Source organism: Enhydra lutris, unplaced genomic scaffold (genome assembly GCF_002288905.1).
Source record: "Enhydra lutris kenyoni isolate GAN:26980312 unplaced genomic scaffold, ASM228890v2 scaffoldscaffold3, whole genome shotgun sequence".
Lineage (NCBI taxonomy): Eukaryota > Metazoa > Chordata > Mammalia > Carnivora > Mustelidae > Enhydra > Enhydra lutris.
In genome coordinates this window covers 47,989,266-48,007,159 of record NW_019154087.1, presented here as the reverse complement: position 1 = coordinate 48,007,159, position 17,894 = coordinate 47,989,266, and positions in this window count along the sequence as shown.

The following is a 17,894-nucleotide window of genomic DNA, read 5'->3' as shown; positions in this document are numbered from 1 at the left end:
AGTGAAATGAAATGAAGCACATTTAATTAAATCAACTGAAAGAAAGCAGGAAATGGGGGCTGGAGACCAGAAAAAATATTTAAAGAAATAATGGTCCCCGATTTTAAACTAAACCCTACAAATCCTAAAAAACTTAATAAACTAAAAGCACAAGAAACATGAAGGAAACTACACCAATGCATATCATAATCTAATTGCTCAACACTAATGATAAAATATTTTAAAAGCAGCCAGGGAAAAAGGATACATCACATACAAGGGGGCAAAGATAAAGATGACAGTAGATTTCTCAATGCAGGTGAGAAAATCGTGGAGCCACCTCTTTCAAGTAGTTAAAAAAAAAAATACTATTTTAGTAATTTTCTATTGCTACTATAACAAATCACCACAAACTTAGTAACTTAAAACAGTGTGAACTTTTTACCTTACATTTCTGGAGATAAGAAGTCTGAAATCACTTTTATTGGACTAAAATCAACAAGAGTCAACAGGATCCTGTTCCCTCTGTAAGCTCTAGGGGAGAATCTATTTCCTTATCTTTCCGTGCTTTGAGGCCACCTGCATTTCTTAACTCATGGTCCCTTTCTCCATCTTCAAAATCTGTAGCATAGCTTTTTCTTTCCTCTGTGTTAGTTGTTTCTGTCCTTACACCTTCTATTTCGACCTTACACCTGTTTATAGGACACTTGTGATTGCATTAGGCACACCTAGATAATCCAAGAAAAATACCAGAGCCCTTGATTGAATCACATCTACAAAGTTCCCTTTACCCAGGTAAGTTAAAGCTTCCATGGATTCTGGGGCCTAGGACATAGACATCTTGGAGAGCATATTATTTAGCCTAATCGTCAAACTATAATTCTATGGCAACACAAATATCTCAAAAATAAAGGCAAATAAAGACTTTTTCAGATTTTAAAAAAGTTGAAAACATTTCTCACAACCAAACTCAAGAAACAGTAAAGCCAGTCCTTCAAACAGAAGAACATGATACCTTATGGAATATATGATTCCACTCACATAAAATGCTAACAAAAACTTTATAGGAAAATAAATGGCATATGTAGCAGAAATGATTCTTCTTGATTATATTCTTTGGTTAGGATCATTGAGCATTAAATGCATTGTAATATATTATGAGCTATTTTTTGCCTGTGTCCCAGACACATCGTAAATGCCAAAGGGAAGTATTAGTTCTCATCATATTAGCATTCAGAAAATAAAGATGGGTTAGGGTGCAAATAAAATATAGAAAATTGAGGAAATCCAAGAAAACAGTAAAAATCTTCCAAAAAGAAGCTGTTAAATAATAGGTTTGATATTGCAAATTTAAATACACTTTAAAAACATAAGTTTTATATTTTATTTGTTTTTTTTTTCAGGGAAGGTATATATGATTACAAAATATCTAGTTCTATTATTTTTCAGCCATATAATCTTTAAAAAGTGATTTGAGTTTCTCTTACTCAATAGCTTCTACCATACAAACAAAGGATTTAATTATATGACTTTATAAATCCATCCAACCTGGAGTTTTTGGTTTTTTGTCTACTAGTAGTTAGCTATCAGCTTTAAGAGGCTGATTGTTGGTTCAATAATTTTAAAAATACCATACTCAAAATCACTCATGTACTTACCTACATTAGAAAAATGTATTTTTATTGGCTTCACTGCTTCCATACATAATTTTTAAACCAGTCAGTGCTGATCATACAGTCTTGTGTCCCTCTTACATTGCATGAAGATCCATGACCACCTGGAGTAATACTAAAAAGAAAGGGACAAGAGCATTATCTACCTGGTCTGTTGAGCAGCAGAAAGACCCTAACCCTTTACCATGCTTCTATTGCATCCTTTGGCCCCTTCTTCATACATATAAAATCAACTGGAGTATGAGTGAGTCGACATCTGGTAAATGCCCCCCCCAGATGTATTTTAAATTTATTACCTAAACTTTAGATAAAAATGGGCATATCATTTTTAAACAGTAGCTCTTTTCTTGCATTGGCATGATTTTTTTTCTTTAAAAACATAAAATTATGTATACATATTTGTATGTCAACTGCTATACTGGTCAACAATAAGGAAAAATAGAACTGAAGTAACTGAAATAAAATAGAAGCCAAACATGATTTTAGAAGGATCCACAGAAAACAATAGAATATCTGAATTTTGTGCAAGTTTTAACCACAACCAACCAGACTGCCAGGTGACAGTAGGATACATTAGCATATGTTGAGAAAATGGTCTGAATATATAAATTATCTACATTTTTCCCCTGTTACATATGTTTCTGAGATTTTCACCAGAACATAAAATACAAAGGGATAAGAGAGGGCTCTAAATACTTCAATGAAGCCAAGAATTCAAGATATATTTCAAACATGCTCATTTCCAGAAAACTAAAAACATTCACTGAACATGTTTTGATGCAAATAACTATGAAGGAAGAGAGCAATCACAAGGAAAGCGATGACCGTACCCCCAATCTTATTTTAGTGAATGCAAATTAACATTTAAGAGTGTGGATAAAGCTATTCTATACATTAGTAATGCCTTGTTAGTCTTCATTAAAAAAAAAGAAGAAGAATTGACAATCAAGAGGAAAAAATATGGTAAATAGCTGGCAAATTAACAGATGCTATGCTAAATTCATTATTCTGTATCTTGTCCAACCCTGCTAGAAGAGGATATGTGGTAGGGAAAAGATCATTGACAAAACCAGCATGGGATTAATTAAATGGGGTGTTTTGTTCACAACTTTCCTCATCAGTTCTGTTTCATTGAACTCTAATGTTAAGCAGGGCAGAAGCCAAGGACTGCAGTTTAAGATAAGCTTTCAAGCAAAATTCTCATGCAGTTATCCATTCAATATTTACTGACACAGTGCTGGGTCTGGCCCGGATCTATCTTCTTTCATTCTCTCCCATCCAGCATAAGATCGGCTATGGTCCCCACTGTCACTCCTATCTATCTGCTGCCTTCTCATCTCTCTCGTCTTTGTATTATCTGCTCTGTAGCATCCCTTTGGATCTGGCTCACCCAAAGTGGCCTATTCCCTGGCTCATCGAAGAACAGGCAATGCCAATCAATGAGTAATCACCAAATTTACATTTGACTTCTTTGAGAAATCCCAAATGAAAATTGAATGTGTAAAAATTTGAAAGTAAGACTTTCAGCCTCCTCTTTTGTGCTGGCATTATTTACTATATATGTCTTTTCTATCTTCTCTACTCAGATTCTATGTTAAATGGAGGGGGGCGGCTAAAGGGAAGATAATGAGTTCTCCCTCTTCCCTTTCCTTCCTTCTCTTCCTCTTCTTCCTCCTTCTTCTTCATATGCACTGGTAGATTTTGATGAGGCTTTAAAACTAATATAATCATGAGTTGCGACCAGCACAATCTAAGTGATTAAGTTATTAGTACATTCCAAGCAATAACAATTAATGGTCGTAGGGTCTTAAAGATATTGAATACTAAAACTTATTTACCTGAGAAATTTTTATCTATTCTCGAGGATCAAAATAACAGGCAGGGGGCATCTGGTTGGCTCAGTGGGTTAAGCCTCAGATCATGATCTCAGGGTCCCGGATCGAGCACCACATCGGGCTCTCTGCTCATCAGGGAGCCTGCTTCCCCTCTTTCTCTGCCTGCCTCTCTGCCTACTTGTGATCTCTGTCTGTCAAATAAATAAATAAAATCTTAAAAAAAAAAATCCACAGGCAGTAAAAGCAAACAGACAGGCCTCTATAGGTAGACAACTCATATATAGACAATCCATTTCTCCTTGCTGTACCAGAGCAGCTTTCCCTTCTGCTGAGGGTTGCCGAACAGTAAGGTGCTAAAGGGCAGAGGGCAGAAAGCAGAAGGGCTCAAGCAAAGCTCATCATTTATCTTTATATTTTCAGAGAAGCATAGCAGTGTTTTCCAAAAAAATACAGAGAGCTTCCTTCCTTTTGAACCCCAAATCACAAAACAGAAAAAGAGGTAAAGGTGAATGAAAGTGCTTTCTGTCTCAATTCCCAAGAACTGTTCCTAATAAAATCTCAGATGGGAGAGAAATTAAACAAAAGAGTCAAAAGGTATTAGCGAGGATTCCATTGTGAAAGTGTGGGATATCTATTGTGTATAAAATGTCCAAACATCGCTATCTTATTTACATTTATAACATTCTAAAATAATGTTCCAGGCACTTGTAGTTTTCTTTATTAGGTAAAAATCTAATTATCTTTTATTAATATTAGGATACAAAATGAAGTTCCAGAAGGAAATGGAAAAACACATTGCTAGTATTTACTCCTGTATTCTCTAGAAGATCAAGACATAAGGTTTCCAAACTAATAAATTATCATTTTAGCCCTTAGGACATGAAATAGTATTCAGTTATTACAAATGAGGCTTTTACAGAATATGTTGGACAGGGGAAATGCTCAAGATGTATGAAATGTGAAATATAGGAAACACCGTTGCATACATTTTAGCTCCATAAAGTACATACCAATATGCCACACATTAACTACAATTACTGTTTGTGAATTAGTACTGTTTGTGTTCTCCTTCACTTTTGAAATATTCTCCAATTTTCTACAATAAACCTATACACACAGGAAAAAAAAAAGTATATTGAAAAAGTAAGAAAGACCCTTTCATGAACAAAAAAGTGAGCTTCTCATTATACAAATCATGTGTTGGGTAAACAATTGCTACCTACCTACCAATATGAAGGGAAAAAAGTCCACATTCCTGACATAGAGTATAACTTTTTGTCAAAGAAAACTGATAGGTCCTGGATTTAGTTCTTGATCTATTTAATAACATAATAGCAGCCTTTATGATCGGGTGAAAAGAAAGCACATACGTTTTTAAAGGGAAGAAATTTAAGAACCTTGGACAATGATGTTCAAGAGCATTCATTTAATGGTTTAAATTCTCAAATAGGCAAAACGTGTGTATTTCTGAAACCAGGCAATAAGTAGCTTCATCGAAGAAAGTAATGTTGATTTTAGTTCTGAAGTGTCATTACCATGACTACAGCTCCTTGGAGAATGAATTTAGCCTTTCGGTGAGAAGCAATATTTATTTTTAAACAAGTACTTCAGTGACACCTTCATCCTTGCAAATGTGTAACTCAGTGATTTATGCATGAGAGGGAAAAGATTGCAATCTTTTCGAGCCTTCTTAGTCCAAATGAAACAGAAATTTGAAGTCTTTTACCTTTCATTCTGAGTGATAACAGGTTTTCACATGTATTTTTCAGATAATTTCCTCAATTTTCTCATTCAATTTGGCCGAGAATTTCCCAATTCTCCACACATTTTTCTCTCGTTTGGCCTCTGGGCATAAGGAAAGAACTAAGATTATACAAACCCGACACTGTTGCAGATTTCTAAAAGGAAGGGCAAACAGATGAATAAAGCCAAGAAAACAGCTAGGAGAGGCCCTTGGTTACTATGGAATTACAAGCAACTCCAGCAAAGCTTGTGTCAACATGGATTTTCAAATGACCAAGGAGTGTTCTGAGAGGTTTTGCCATGAGAGCAAGTAAATACAAAAATTCGTTTGGAAAATCTGAAACACAGATGGCTAATGGCATGCTGGCAAAACACAATTCCCAGCCCATGTCTGTATGGGCACGATAAGTGTGTGTTTTAAGTTGATCTTTGTTTCTTCTTCAGCACCAAACAGATTTATGTCCCTGGAGAAACCCTTAAACATTTTTGAAATTAGGGAATCCATTGCAACTTAAGTAAGGTGCAAACACTCCACTTTTAGCTCTAAGACCACACAATTTGCTGGGGAGAGATTCTCCTCTTATTTAATTGGTATTCTGCACAGTCATGCTCCTTTCTTTACAAGTAAGTGGCATGAGAATCACGTGGGGTTTAGAGTCAGGCAAACCTGCATTCAAATACCTGCTCTGACCCAGACCTACTCTTTAACCAAGGGTAAAGTGTTTAACTTCTCTAAACCTGAGGCTCTTCACCTAGAAAATGGGAGAGAAAGAAGTAATATTACCTCCAGAATAGTTTTCTGTGAGAATTCAGTGGGTTTATGGATATAAAGTGCATGGCCTAGAGGAAGCAGTTAAATGTTAGTGCCCCTCCCCCCAAACCTCTCCTGACCCTTCCCCTTCCTGGTTTCAATCCCAGGGGCCAGCCCTTGGCCACTTTCCAGTTATTTGTTCCCTTAAAGCTCATCTGGAGATAAAGAAGTGCATGAAATAGGGATACAAAGTGCAGAAACAGAGAAGGGAAAACGGTAAAAATTAGGGATGCCTGGATGGCTCAGTCAGTTAATAGTTCGACTCTTGATTTGGGTTTAGGTCATGATCTCGGGATCATGAGGTCGATCCTAGCTTCAGGCTCCATGGTCAGCAGAGTCGCTTCTCTCCCTCTGCCCCTCCACTAGCTCTCTCTCTCTCTCAAATAAATAAAAAAAAATCTTTAAAAAAATCTTAAGAAAAATAAAACAATAAAGATTAAATGGAAGTTTCTATTCTGTGCTTTTTGTTTGTTTGTTTGCTTTCCTTTTTTCAATACTGAACTTGGAAAAAATTCAAAGTGACACAGACACATACATACAAACACACACACTCAATGACAAAGAAAACTATTCAAGAGTGGAACTCCACAGTGGTAGGGGAGGGAGTTGCACAGTAAAGTAAGAGACAGCAAATGGGTACCATTTAAAAATAATATCCAGTTGTTTTTCCCTTCCTTCATTCCAAAGTAGAATAGGACAAAATCTGACCTTGGGAGAAAAGAAACCAAGTTATCTAACTCCCGTCAGAATTCTTTGTGTAGGTCAGTGTTCTGCCTAACTACCCACAAAGGACATCCACTAAGTGTTCCATCTGTGTTCTTAGCCACACTGTGGTGAGAAGAACATTCCTCTGAGACTTACTAATCAGGAAGGGAGAGCACTCAGGCTGAAAAAAAAAACAAAAACAAAAACAGGTGTTTCTCTAAAGAAAATTCCTACATTTACCCTCATGTTAGCATTTATTAACTGTCCCCACATCACAGCACAGAGTGTTGGATCTTTGGACAGACTTAGAAATCTTTTCAGTTTACAAATAAGGGTAAGTGAGACTGTCTGAGATCATTCATTCATTTATTCAATCTCTCAAAGAATATTCATCAAACACCTACCAAGTGCTTGTGAAGAACCAAAGATGTTATCCTGAACCTAACAAACATGGTCCCTATCCTCATGGCTCAGACAATCTGAATGGGTAGATAAACAGTAACCAAAGACTTACAAACATACACGTAACTACAAACATTAAGAGGCATTGTATTTTGTTAAGCTACTGAAGTTTGGGGGACTACCGGGGTTATTACTCATCTAGGAGCGTATATTTGATTACCACTGCAAAATAAATTACCAATGAGGCTTAAAATAATAAACATCAGTTCAGTGTGTGTAACAGGAAACAAAGCATGGCTTAGCTGCTCTCCCTGGCTCAACATCTCTCACATGGTTCCAGTCAAGGTATCAGACAGAGCCATAGTCAACTTGAAGCTTCACGTAAGGCATTAGGATACCTCCAGACTGTCAGGTGGAGACATCAGTTTCTTGCCATGTGGAAGTTTCCAAAAAGCAGCTTAAAATACGACAGCTAACTTCTCTAAGAGTGAGTGAGCAAAAGAGGGGAAGAATATAAGACAGCGGTCATGGTGTTTTTTATCCTATTTTCATGATGTCTCATCTCTTCTGTGATATTCTGTTTTCTAGAAATGAGCCAATAAGTCCAATCTACACTCAAGCAGAGATGATACCAGAAGGGATTAAATATCAAAAGGTAGTTCTGTTTGGGAGCCTCCCTAGAGGCGGCTTACCATATATAGTGCTCCCACCAGACTATAAGAAGGGGCAAAAATAGACAATTTAGAAAGAAAAAGGAAATAAGAGCATTTCAGGGTATGGAGTCTTAGGAAATTACAGGCTTTGTATGCCTTCTCTCCATGATTCCTTTACCGATCCTAACCAAAAATGTGGTTTCAAGAAAGAAATCAGAGAGTCTGAGTGAGTGATCTTAAGCCACAGAAAAATGATCGTCTCTTTCTATCTTATTCCCAGAACACACAGAATGATGCACTGTCAAAAATGGCAATAGGCGTGTGGAAAGAGAATCTTGAATTACATATAAACTTGAAATTTCTTATAACCCTTACATAGGTCCCTTGAGCACCTATATGTGTGTGTGTTGGAGGTTCTCCCATGAGAAATTCTCTGAAGCCAGCTACACAATTGAGTTGCCCTACAGTTCAACTCAATTCTGACACTATCTACCAGGAGATCACACCAGATTTCACAAGCTACAAGCTCAGGACCTGAGTGTACCCACATGAATACACCACAGGCCCCTAACTTCAAATGCCAACAGCAAGTCCAAGTTGTCACCTGTGCATCAGATGCTACTGACTATAGCCAGAGGTCCCCATGAACCCCTTTTCTTGTTCAATTAATTTGCTAACATGGCTCACAGAACCTAGAGAAACACTCCACTCACCAAATCACTGACTCATTATCAAAGGATATAACTCAGAAACAGCCAGATATAAGAGATGCATAGGACAAAGTATAAGGAAAGGGTACAGAGCTTCCATGCTCTGAGTACACCACTCTCCCCACATCTCTTGTGTGTTCATCAACCCTGAGGCCCTCTGAACCTGTCATTTGGATTTTTCTAGAGGTTTCATGACATTGGCATGATTGATAAATCATCAGCCATAGGCAACTGATTCAATCTCTGGCTCCTCAGCTGAACACTGCAGTCCTCGAATCACAGAGTTGGGTTCCCTGGCAACCAATATCCATCCTTAGGGTACCTAGTATATTCTGAAGACCAGCTCTTTAATATAACAACAACTTTATTGCTCCTATCACTTAGGAAATTCCAATGGTTATAGGAGCTCTGTGCCAGAAATGGGACAAAAACCAAATATATTCCTTATCATAAACCACAATATCACAGATATTTACATCTCATCTGGCACAGTCTAATGTTTAGGATGACTGGAGTAACCCAAGATGGTAAGGGTGAGAGAGGCCATCAATGTAGACACGAGCAACCAGTCTGGCATGTCAAGAATCTATGAATTTACAGATAAATGATAAAAGTTATAAGAAACAATGTAATAGGAGCACCTGGGTGGCTCAGTGGGTTAAAGCCTCTGCATTTGGCTCAGGTCATGATCCCAGGGTCCTGGGATCAAGCCCTGCATCGGGATCTCTGCTCAGTGGGGAGCCTTCTTCCCTCTCTCTCTCTCTCTGCCTACCTCTCCGCCTACTTGTAATCTCTGTCTGTCAAATAAATAAATAAAAACTTAAAAAAAAGAAACAGTGTAATATTCTGCTTTCTTTTCTTTTATTCTTATTTTAATTAATAGATATTTAAGAATCTCCTATAATGTGCTTAGCCCTAGGTGTGATCGTAGAACAAAACAGGCATGGATCATGGCCTCAACCAGTTTAGAGTATGTTGAAAGAGATAGCAAGTAAATATACAATTTCATTTAATCAAACTAGCACAATGATAGTAGCATTTTCAAAGTACTATAGAAGCACAAAAACAGAGCACTTTTACTTTATAGGGTACTTATTTTTAAGTAATCATATGTACACAATTATGCATACTTTTCATGTAGAAAACCTAGACCTTCCTTATACATATAAAAACAAACAAAACTGCATTTACCGGGACTGTAGATCAGTATATGGATTCTCTTCTTCATCCTCCCACTCTGTTCTCATCATAGCCGACTCTAATTTATGGTCCACAATCCTTCTCTGGCATCCCACTTTCTGAATTCCTCCCTAAATCCCACATTCTGCACTGCTGACACTAATATTGTCAGTCCAGGGCAATCCCTCTTAAAACTCTGTGCTCTCTGGGTCAGATATGTCCTTTTCCTTGTATGCTTCAAGGTTTACCTAATTATGAGTTGACATCATATCTCTTCCACTGGAATGCTATTTTCTTCAGAGCAGAAACCCTATGTGTGATTCATCTTCCTATGGCACCGGTACAGAGTACATGCTCAGTGTATATATTTTTAACAAGGTACCTGCTCAGTAACTTTTGTAATGTTTCTTTCTTTTCCAAGAAAATTTTTTCATTGTAAAGTATTTGAAAAATATAAGTCAGCAAAAAACAAATACATGGAAATGCTTAATCACACTTTCAGAGATAACTGCTCTTAGTATTGTAATGCTATCCTTTGTTAATTAGTCATATAAATGACATGACTGTTTAATGTTTGATCTATGGTGGCACAAGGTAAACAGTTGCCACTTCAAATGTCTTAAGTATCTTTATCATTAGATATTGTTCTTCAATATCATTTTAATAGCTACATGACATTTTGATCTACAATAGATAATAAATTTATTTAATCAATTCTGTTGGTGTTCTAAATGGATTATAATTTTTCACTTCTTTGGCTATAAATAATCTTATGAATATCTTTGACATGTCAGGAAAAACATAGAAGCCTTTGAAATGAACCAAAATGAAAGATTGCTTTGTATGCTATCTAATGAACATTTCTGGGTTATTTCATTCTATAGGGACTACACTGTTCATTGTATTGGAGCTATTTTATAATTCTGTAAGTTGTAGATAATGTATAATAATGCAGATTACTTTTGTCCAGAGACATGTAAATAAATTGTGTCTGATGGATGCGGTGATTATTGTCCTATGAATATTGACCAATCTCACTTTTATTTATAAATTAATTTCAGCATTCCTGATGTGTGTGCATGTTTAATTCTCTTTTGAATTGGTTCTGGTAGCTTATAGATTTGATTATTAGTGAGTTATATAGTATCTTTGACATGTGTTCATTTAAAAAAATAAAAATCCATAAGTTTCCCATGGAACAACTAAAGGTGACAGATAGATGACAAGTGCTTTTAGTCATCAGAATGGAGAAACCCTAAGTGTATGTATTTCAACATACACATTAGGTATTTCCTAATGATCCTGACCTGGTATGCAAGCCCTTGTATCTTCTCTTCCCCTTGAGTGTTAGCAGGGCCAAAGACTTATGTGACCAACAATATAGCAAAGATGTTGGGTTATCATTCCAGTGGGTATGTTCCATTACATACAACTTTGCCATGCTAACTGACTCTCCTCCTTGACTCTAGGAAGTAAGTGGCCATGATGAGGAATTCCATATGGGCAAGAAACTGCAGGTGGCCTCTAGAATCTAAGCATGGCCTTTAAGAGCGGAGGGTAGACTCTATCTGACAGTTGGCAAGAAGCTGAGGCTATCAGTGCTCCAGATAAAAGGAAACGAATTCTATTACAACCTGAATAAGCTTAGAAATAGATCCATCCCCATTCCTTGACCTAAAATGTACCCATCTGACACTTTGCAGACTTATAAGACAGACCCTGAGCCAAAAACCCATCTAAAGAGTGCCTGAAAATCTTACCTAAAGAACCCATAAGATAATAAATGTGCATTATTTTAAACTGCAAAGTTTGTGGCAATTTGTATGCAGTACATAGAAAACTAAAGAAAACTAAACAGCCATCTTGAAAGCGAGTGAAAAGCCTGTGAGGATCAGTTGTCTTCAGGAAATAGGAGTGGAAATCACATGGTCAAAAGCAGGAAGAATTGCCAGGCATGGCAGGAGAGCATACTGTTTCTGTCTGGAGCTATGCAGGGGAGAAGACCTCACAGAGCCCCCAACTTTGTAAGCTCTCACCTATAGCCCCACAAAAGAGCTGGGAATTTGAACCCATGTCACAAAGGGTACTCAACAGCCATGACACCTTCGTCACATTGAAAGAAATGAAAAAGGCATTATTGTTTCATTGCTCTCATTTTCCTCTAACCCTCCCTCCTTGCAATTCTGTGAAGCCAGCAGCAGAGGGAAGAGGAAAGGCAAGAATGAAATGATTGACAACATATTCCTTCTGGACACTTAGGACGTAGATTGGGGATGTGGAAAGAAAAACTTGAGTTAGATGTAAACTTGCATTTTTTACTTATCCTGGTCATTTCTATTTAGTAGATAAAAGTGAGTCACACATTATTTATTGTTGGAGGTGAATCAAAAGCATGGAATCTTCTTTTAAGAGATATTATAGAGAATGACTTCTCTCCTCTTTTTCACTCCTTGAGTTTGGCTATTCCGTAAACTAATAAATATGTGCTTTTGTAAAGGGCACTTACTTCTCTGTCCATTCAGACATAAATGGAGATAGTCTGTGCTCTACCTAATTTACGGGATTGTGTTGTCATTAAATATCATGAATTATGGAAGTACTTTGTAAACTGCAATTCCGTATGTATTGAAGCATCTTGTCACTCCTCCTCCATATTGACATTCTGAAGTTGGTGCAGGCTGAAATAAATAAGTTTAATATACCTGGGCACAGAATTACTCCACCTCTCTGTTTCAGGAGACTGTATTCTTCTCAGCTATATAACATAAGACATGTTTTCTTTTCAAAATTTGAGACAATCTAATCTCCATTCTAGGGCAAAAAATGACCTGCTTCCTTTCTGTGCTGACTTAATAATGTATGAAGATAATAGGTATTTTTATTAAGCTCCAAGAGCTCTCCTTGGAGTATAAATGACAGAGCACAAGATCTAGAATTGAGAGGGAAAGGAAGAAAGAAAGAAAGAAAGAAAGAAAGAAAGAAAGAAAGAAAGAAGAAACTTTTCCAGATTGAAGAAAACTAGGGAGATAAGACAACTGAGGACAGCTCGTGATCTTTGCATTAAGTCATTTTTGATAAAAGACATCATTAGGATGGGGGAAAAACGTGAAGAGTTCACTGAGCAAAATGAATATAGAGTTATTCGTGTTGCTCTTGAAAATTTTCTGTAATTTTGAAATTATATCTAAATAAAAAGTAAAAAAAATGCATATATTTTATAATGGAAAAGATTCATCAGAAAGATTTGATAGTTCTGTATTTGTATGCATCTAACATCATACCCTTAAAAGATAAAACCAGAGGTTGATAAGCAAAAGAAAAAACAGACAAGCCCAAAATCAGAGTAGGAGAATTAAATAAACATCTCGACAATGATAGAAAAAGCAGGCAAAAATCAGAAAAAAAAAAAATACAAACTACAATTGCGGTTAACTAACTTAACCTAATTTTTATATATAATAACTTGCACTCAACTGTTATAGAATGAATACACTTTTCAAATTCATTTGACGTATTTTCCAGAACTGAGCAAAGTTGGAAAATAGAGTAAATTTCAACAAATTTCAAAGGTTTAAAATCATAGAATAGGGAAATGCCATGAGATGAATTGTATCCCCTCTAAATTCATATCTTTAAGTGCTGATACCTAATAGTACAGACTGTAACTGTATTTAGAAACTGGACCTTTAAAAAGGTGACTAAGTTTAAATGACACTGTTAGGCTGGACTCTCACCCACTCTAACTGATGTCCTTTCAGAAGAGGGAATTTGGACACACAGAGAGGTGGTAGGGATTGCCATGCACAGAGAGAACACCATATGAGGGAACAAAGAGTAGGCAACCATCTGCAAGCTAAGGAGAGAGGCCTCAGAAGAAACCAAACCTGTTACCTTGATCTTGGATTCCTAGCCTCCAAAGCTTTGAGTAAATAAATTGCTGCTGAGGAAGCTACCCACTCTGTGGTCTGCTATTATGACAGCTCTAGCAAACTGATACAGACACTATTTTGGCTACACATATACTTAACAAAGGACTTGAATCTAGACTATATGAAGAACTACTACAAATAATAAGAAAAAGGCATCCAATAAAAAATGAGTAGGAGACTAGGACAGGTCACATACATATATATAATAGATACATGAAAATAAGGATCTTTGCAGAGATGCAAATGAAAAAAGACACTCAAAAACTGAGGGGAAAAGCCAATAAGGCAAAGTATTGTTGAAGTGACTAGATCCTTCAAACATTGCTAAGTAGAGTGTAAATTGTTACCACCACTCTGAAACTCTTTGGCAATATCTAGAATGGTTAGCATACACATAGCCCATGCACCAGCAATTCCATTCCTGGGTAACAGAAATGTGTACATACATGCTTCAAAAGACATATCATAGAATGCTGATAGCATTTTCATAATGACACCTAACTGGAAATATGCATCAATAATAGGATAGAAAATAAATTGCATTAGAAATGTTTTACCCTACAGAAATCAAAATAACTCAGTTATTGTTGCATACAACCACTTACGTGAATCTCCACAAACAAAATGTGCAATGGGAGCCAGATATAAACTGTATGATTGCATTGAATACAAATCTGAAAAAGAGCAAGTTCTAGGGTTTGAGGAATCATGATAATGGTTATCCTTTGGACAGAGGCTTCAATAATATGTAGGACAGGGCATGAAAGAGCCTCTAGGGTGACTGTTAGAGTTTTATATCTAGGCATGACTGGTGGTTACTCAGGTGTACTTGCTTTGTAAACATTCATTGGGATGTACTTATGAATCATGCACTTTTATGTTGCTTATGCCATTCTTTAATATCATAGTTTATATTAAAATTAGAAATTCATTATACCATTTTCCAACAGGCTTTTGAATCTTTCCTAATATATTGCTATTTAAACAATGCATGTGCTAATAAAATAAGTGAACTTGATTATTTTCCATTAATATTCACTATAGGTATTTCAAGTTTGTGTCCACCAGTGGTTTCAGTAATTCTGGACAATTTTTTAGGTTCATTTCTTAATTTTTATTTCTGGTACCTTCCAGATAGTATAAATTTGGATCCTGTACTCAGAGCAGGCCTCATGAGCATGATTCCTGGTTTTTTGTTTTTTTTTTTTTAAGAGTGTGGTAAAATTGTTTAATTGGGTGAAAAATATTCACTATCACAGTAAATAAAAAAGGATTAAATAAAAATTATAACTCCATTATGCACAAAATGATATATATGTGTATATAAGAAAAAAGCTATAGAAGATACAACTATAAAGATATATGCCAAAATGTTATTCCTGGATATATTAGTTTTCTATTACTTCATAAAAAATTGCTACATAAACTTACTTCCTAAAAACAACACACATTTATTATCTCACAGTTTCTGTAGGTCAGAAATCCAGGCACAGCTTAGGTGGATTCTCTGCTCAGAGTCTCTAGGCTGAAAACAAGGTGTCAGCCAGGACTGTGGTTTTCATCCGGGGCCCAGGGTTCTCTTCCAAGCTTACTAGTTGTTGGCAGAATTCATTTCCTTGTGGCTGTATGACTGAAATTCTTGTTTTCCTGCCAGAATTTAAAAGCTGCCTGTAGTCTTTTTTTTTTGCCACGTGACCCCATAGGCAATTCACAACATGGGTATTTGCTTTTGTCTAGGCCAGCCGGAGCATGTCTTTTAGACTTTCTCTTTTCCAAACATCCAGTGCAAACTCTACTTTTAAATGGTTCACCTGATTAAGTCAGACCCACCCATGATAATCTCCTATTTGCCTTATGATGAAACATAATTTTGGGAGTGATAGCTACCATCATATTTACAAATGCAACCTCGACTCAAAGGGGGAGGGATTACATCTGGGCAAGGGTCATGGGGCATCACCTTAGAGTTCTGCCTCCCACAACAGTTTCTTTGTGTTTTAGATTTTCTTCTTTATCATTTCTTATTACATTTCTATAATTTAAAAATGCTATTAATAAAAACCTGTGAATTGTTCTCATGTAAATGAGTGCTGTTCCTAATCTCAGTGCACATTTGCTCTTTTTTCATAATTATATTGGTAACAAAATTTATAATGCAATGTAGTAACATCTGTATAGTCATGATCCCCACACTCAAGAATAGATCTGTGCCTAGCTGAATATTCAGTTGTCACCTTCCTGAAACTTTTGATAATTGTTATTTTTAAATTTATGTCTTATAAGTGAAGTCTACTGGGACAGTGGTGCAGAGGAGATAATGTGCAGTGTAGGTATCTACCTTTCCTTGTTGCCCTGTTCACAGAGAATATTCATAACGCTCCCTAAGCACAGGATTCCCATACACCCATGATGCATGGGAGCTCAACAAAACTGAAGGCAAGGAACAAGGCTATATCTACATCTGGTGAAGCATAGGCACTGACAGGCCAAAGAGATCATTCATTCTGTTCAACCACAATTTACATCAAGTAGGAAAAAGCACATTGGAATTCTCAGACACGCTAGCGACCAAAGAACCCTATCAGAACCTTTCTCACTACCTCAAATCCCTGGTTAAGCCAACCACTTACACTGAAAATGATAACGTAGAAGGAAAGGGAAATACAGGGTTTTCCATAGTTTCTTGTTTTTTGTTTATTTGTTTGTTTTCTTTCAGTGCTTATGGAGTTGGCAACATGCTTAGGTAGAATGTGCATGTATCAAGAAGTTAAATAAAAACAGCAGAGTTTGGTAAGCATTTCCACTGTTCTGATAGAATGACTACATGTCCATATATGAGTTACAAAACATGAAATGTATGATTTTTGTGTTTCCTCATACTAAGCACTCATATTTGTATTTAAAAATTATTACTGCAGGTTATAAATATGAAATGTAAAATTCCTGTAAGTGATTTTTTTTTTTACTTAGAAAAACAGTAAATAGCAAATAAAACACAGGATGGGCCAAGAGACATAAAATGAGAGAAAGGTAAAAGTTGTATATTTTACTTGTTTTCTTCTTTTTTAACAAGAGGCCCCATGCTTTCTTCCCCCCCACCCCCCCCCCCAAAGATTTTATTTATTTATTTGACATACAGAGATCGGAAGCAGGCAGAGCGGCAGGCAGAGAGAGATGGGGGAAGCAGGCTCCCCGCCGAGCAGAGAGCCTGCCCATGCGGAGCTTGATCACAGGACCCTGAGGTCATGACCTGAGCCGAAGGCAGAGGCTTAACCCACTGAGCCACCCAGGCGCCCCCACACTTTCATTTGTTACTGACCCCAGAAAATTATTTTAGGCTTTGTCTATGCTCACAGTTGGTGTAAGTCTAGAATCCTTTTATTGATGATGGCTTCCCCCCCACCTCCTGCATCCAAGCATTAGACAGATGAAGTCCCTAACTAACTGGGCCATAAAATAGAGGGTATATTTATTTTCAAATTATAAAGACTATGAGCACCTGAGGTTCCTAACTTTTATTATTTACCTCTTCCCTTGCTTCTAGGAGTATATCTGTTACCAAAACTTCCATGGTAGGAGACGACTTTGGCACCCTCTGGAGCCTTATTATTCGTGTCTGCTGACCAGGTTCTTTCCTCATTTTTATTTTATTCTGAGTGTATTTTGCCCCATATCCACATGAATTTTTAGTAAAAAAGGATCCTACTAGATCCGAATTTTTTCTGCCATATTTCCAAAATTCTGCCAGCTGTTTAAAATCATTAAATTCTTGTCATTTTGTTATTTTTCTCTAAATTAAAAGGATACTAACTCCCCGACACAATATATTCACTTGTCCTAGACTTTATAATCGTAGCTTTATATTAAAACTTGGTCAGAATTTATTCTTCTATAGGATTTCATATCCCTCATGTAAACGTTTCCATTAGAGCCATGGTAATTATAAAAAATAATTCTCTATAGGTAATTTTTATAGGTAATTATAAAAAATAATAAGCCACATCTGCATTGAGTTCACCATACTTTGCTTTGAATCTCTTTCTGTCTAGAAAAAAATCTTCCAGTTTTTCCTCACTTTTTCATCTAAACTGATTTTAAATGTAACTGGATAAACCAATATACTGCTTTCAATTGTTTTCAAAGACAACACTGCAGAAAAGAATTATTATCTGTTAACATAGCTTAAGTGAAAAAATATGTTTTTGCCACATCCATTCTGTACGTATAAATGAGACAATGATAATGAAAGAATCAGGCAAACACTATGACTATAAA